General features: G+C 35.5%; 1 pseudogene; it reads right to left on the bottom strand.

The window, feature by feature from the left end:
- LOC114023791 overlaps window positions 1-5,224 on the bottom strand; it is a 190,732-nt pseudogene that overhangs the window by 23,777 nt on the left and 161,731 nt on the right.

Below are 5,224 nucleotides of genomic sequence, written 5' to 3'. Positions count from 1 at the left end.
TAGATAGATAGATAGATAGATAGATAGATAGATAGATAGATAGATAGTTAGATATAGCTATAGATTGATATCGATAGCTAGACAGATACTTAAGTGAATATAGACTACTTCCTGAATTAAAGCAAGGGTGTATGGGCATGCTGCTCTTTTTCTTGTGGTATTTAATAATAGTCTGCAAGGACAAGATGAACGTTCAGTTCTCTGGGGCTCTTCTTAGAGGTGGGAATTTGCCTACCATTTGGTGATATCCCTAACACATTCCAGGGATTATACACTAAACTGGAAGCCACATGAGATATGTTACCAAGCTTTGCACCACAAATCAATTTTGTCTAGCTCTAATCTCAGCTGCCTGAGTGAAGCATAATGAAATTCCTTAGCAGGGAAATAGGAAGAATTAGAGTGCAATTCTAAGACATATCAAGGGAAAAAAATGACCTTTTTTTCCTTTTTTGGAAATCTGTACTTGACAAATATCAATTAAGATGAATACTTCTATATATGAAGAACTGAAAAAGAAAGTTGTACAAGAAACCTCAGGTCTCCATTGCAAAACAAAACAAAACAAACAAACGAACAAAAACTTTGCTGTTAAAACAATAGCAATATAATGAAATAAGCACTCTGGTTTTAAGGTTGCCCAGCTTGTCTTGTCTCTTTCCAAACCTCCTTCTGCTCCCTTCTGTGTCTTTATGTGTGTTGGAGTAGGAGAAGTGAAAAAGAGGGTATTGATATTCCATTGTGTCTCTTTTCTTTCCCTTTTTGTTTTAGACATCAATATCATTTATCCCATCATACCCTCAAAGCTCTCCCTTCAGTAAAAAAAAAAAAAGAAACAAACACATAAAACAGAAACAAATGGCCCTCACTCTAGTTACAAATAAGTATAGTCAAAGATAACATACTCGCAGTTTTGGTTACACCCAAAAAATATAAATCTCATTCTGTATCTAACAACAATCATCTGTCTGTGAAGAAGTGGATGCCATGTTTCATCGTCAGTTTTCTTCTACAGTGTTACAATCACTAAAGATTTTGTTTATCTGGTTCTGCTCATTTCCCTCTGGATCCATTTATATTCCCAGGTTTCTTAAAATACTTTTTTTTCTCAATTCTTAAAATGAAGTAATATTCCATTATATTCACAATAGAATTTGCACCATCATTCTCCAGTTGATTTTCCTGGTTTCTAGTTCTTTGCTACAACAGTGTGCTGCTTATAAATATTGTTGTACCTACAGGCCTTTTTCTCCTGCTTTGTCTTTCATTACTATGGGCTGTATTTACAACCTGTAAAGTACAGGCTGTATAACTTTTGGTGTGCATGGGGTGTTCAGGGAGGTCTAGCACTTCTAGTATGAGGGCTTGCAGAACCCTTTTCAGGGCTACTTATGGACATTTCATGTCCACTTATCACCCAACTCTCACTTGTGGTTCTAGGAAGCTGAAGTATGCACAGCAGCCACATCCCCAGTAAAATAATCTCTGCAGACCAGCTAAATCACTTTGAGGTTAACCAACAGGCCTCAAACCCATCATTGAGTTGGGGGGGGGCAGGATGTCTACCCAAAGCTTGTGAAGACTTCCCCCATCAGAATGGGCAGATGAGAACAATTTGTTCTAATGGCCATAAAAGGAGCTGAATCAGGAGCTGTGGAGAGCTTAGAACTTGGTCAGACATCAAAGACATCAAGATCATTCACTACTTCCTGGCTACTGCCAGTCATCTTGACTTTTGTCTTGCCTGGACTTCAATGACTCTGGAAAAGAGAGTGAGGTTGATGACTTTGTGCAACTCTGCCTCACTTAAATCCAATTTATGCACACTCTAAACATCACCGCATGATGTCATTTGTTTTCTTCAAAAATGAAGGATGAACAACAGCAACTTTGGTCTATAAGTATAGAAGTGATATTGCTCAGTCAAAAGGCATGCACAGTTTAGTGCCTTTTGGAACATATTTCCACATTGCTCTTCAGAATATTTGGATTATTTCATGTATCTGCTAGCATTTTGAAAGAGTAAAACAAGAACTATGAATTAATTAATGGATTAATTAATTAATTGAAAAAGATTGTAGTAAGCCCTTGCTAATTGTTAAGCACTATGAATACAAAGAGTGAAAGTTAGAGAGTCCCTGCTTTTAAGGAATTCACATTCTAACAGGGAAGATATCACAAATAGGAGAGAATAATTTCCAGGTAGTTTGAAAGTCCCAATGGTCCTTAGCGTGTCTTGTCAAGGCATTTTGTAATGCATCTCTTTAGTGTCAATTCCATTTCCATTGTCATTTTAAATCATATTTATTTTTCTGTTGAACCTGTTGCCAACACCAAAGATTTTGTTGGGAAGAATTTTCTTAATCAGCTTGCAATAGTTGTTAAGGTAGTCAAAGCTACAGAATCAGCAGTAGTATTTTTCAGTTGCCAGGTTAAGTTCCCATAGAGGTTACTCCCCTGAATTCTGGCTGGTAGGTTAGGTTTTTGTTTCTGGGGCTCTGGGACAAAGTTTAGAGATGCTTCTACCAAAGTCAGAGAGAAGGTAGTGGTCAGATTAGTAGAAGTACATCTTGGCACCTGGTTTTGCTGCTATCTAAGATTCCCTAAGTATAGTTGTCCTTGGAAATAAAGAATTGGTTAGATTACTTCTTGAATAGACTTTTATTTTAGTGAATTGATTCTTAGGACCTCTAAATTGATAATTCAATTCCGTTAAAAGTGTACTAAATATCTACTGCTTACCAACTAGTCAGTGGAAGAGGGAGGATCGAAATGGTGGCATTTTAACTTTTAAATAATTCATAATTTTTTTTTAAGTTTCCCCCAACTTGGTCATGAATTACAATATCTTATATACAAAATGAATGAATAGTTCTTTAACTTTTCCTTAAGTGTTGCTCAGTAAAATTCCATTCTTAGTTCAGATCTCAGAAGACACTAGTGTTATTCTCCCTTGGTCTTCCCAATAAGTGGAACAGTTTAAATTGTTATCTTCATTATGTTCACTTCATTCCATATCAGTTCATGATGTCTTCTCAGGTTTCTCTGAAACAATCTTTCTTCATTTTTCATAGTACAATATTATTCCATTGGATTTATATATCATATACTTTCCTCCTAAGTATAGTCCTGACAGACTTCCCTTCATTTTCTCCCATTCACCCAAACTCAGTACTTTAAAAAAAAAAAAGATACAGTTTTTGTAATCTAGTGCTATGCAGCATGGAAAATCTAGTCATTTAGTTTTTTTATAACTAGTAGTATAATGGAAACAGGTAGGTGATGCGGAATACCGTGCCTGGAGTCCAGAAGAGATAAGATCACATCAAGCCTCAGGCACTTGTTATGTATGTAACACTAGGCAAATCATTTAATCTCTGTCTGCCTCAGTTTCCTCAGTTGTAAAATTAGGATAATAATAGCGACTACTCATGATTGTTGGAAAGTTCAAACTTGGTAATATTTGTAAAGCTCTTTGCAAACTTTAAAGTGCCATTCAAAAGCTAACTATTATTGTAGGTTTTATTACTATCTGTTCAAATATAGTTAACTAAATTAATTTTGAGGAAACCTATATTGTCCATTAAGTGAACTTTCATTGAATTATAATGAATGCCTCTGGAGTGTCACTATTATTTGGTTTGGCCAAATAAGCCCAAGAGAAGGAAGTACATTTCTGGCTCTATAGGGTAGCAAAAATAACAGGCAAGGAAAAGCAGGTCATCAAAACTAAAGTCTTTTAGATATATGCTTCTTTATTACTGGATTCCATAGATAAAGTGAAGTTCTCATTGACTTGCAGATTATTATGGACTGAAGTTATCAATCCCTGGGACATCTTCTAAGGGATATCTATAATCACTCAAAAAGATTTTGGCATCACTATACACACAGTAATAGTCAAGTGGATTACCAATGCTTTCTGTCCAAAGTACAATATGTAGTTAGGTGGAAATCACATATATATGTATGGATATATATATGAATATAGTCAAACTCCACGAACCAAAATTTGAAACAGAATTTGTTCTAAAAAAGAGAAAAATGAAAGTAGGGTGCGTGTGTTATCATTTTAATTTATCTCAGCATGGCTTGACATGCATTGCATGGGGGTTCATTAAAAAACTGGGCAGCACTAAGGGGACCAGTTTAGAACTGGTTTGATTTGGGGGTTGGGGTGCAGAGTTATATGCCCTTTGAAGAGCAGGTGTTCTCAAGGAGTACCAATCACTGTAACTGGTCAACACACTGGGAGTGAGCTGTATTAAAGTAAGGGTCATAGGGTACATCATTTAATCTTGGTCAAGAGATATCAATTTCCATATCACCTGTCTTGACAATAGGGAGGAATCAACATTCTTTCAGACCTGTCTGGGCATCATAATGAGCAGGAACAGACACATTTAGATTAGATCTCAATGTTCTTCTTTAGGAGGATTGAGCTTTGAAAGAAAGGGGGATGGGGAAGCTCTGAGTCTCCAAGATAATGATTACTAAGAAAAATCATTTTTTCACTATATGTATATATGTATATATGTATATATATACACACACACACACACACACATACACACATATATCTGTATATGTACATATGTGAGTGTATATGCATTGATATATATATGTGTGTGTGTACAGATGTGCATATATAAAAATATATACATATATATATATATAATTAAATATATCTTAGTTAATGGTAATTAGATAAGGAACTGAAGCCAGAATTGAATAAGAAAGGGGAGGGGGGAATTGTGTTTAAATACAAAAGGATTGCCTTGTATTTAATCCTTCTATAAACTCTGCATTCCATATTTACTGGCCAAATTTACATATTTGTTGTCCATTGTAGGAGATACTTCATCTCTCGTTCACTTTATTGACTGTCCCAACATGCCTGAAATCTTTTCCTGCCCCCCTCCACCTATACCTCTTTTTTGTTTGTTTTGTTTTTGGCCAGGCAATGGGGCAAGTGACTTGCCCAGGGTCACACAGCTAGTAAGTGTTATGTATCTGAGGCCACTCAGATCCTTCTGAATGCAGGGCCGACCACCTATACATCTTAATTTTATTTGCTTCATTCAACTCAAATACTGAAGAGAACCTTTTGGGGTACCCCTGGTTTCCAGAGATTATCATCAGAAACTACATTCCATTTACTCTATATGTTTATTATGTATATATATATATATATATATATATATATATATATATATATATATAT

The sequence above is a fragment of the Vombatus ursinus genome, unplaced genomic scaffold (assembly GCF_900497805.2).
Source record: "Vombatus ursinus unplaced genomic scaffold, bare-nosed wombat genome assembly UNPS02014818.1, whole genome shotgun sequence".
Taxonomy (NCBI): Eukaryota; Metazoa; Chordata; class Mammalia; order Diprotodontia; family Vombatidae; genus Vombatus; species Vombatus ursinus.
The sequence above is the reverse complement of the archived record's forward strand: the minus strand, read 5'-3'. Positions and strand labels throughout refer to the sequence as shown.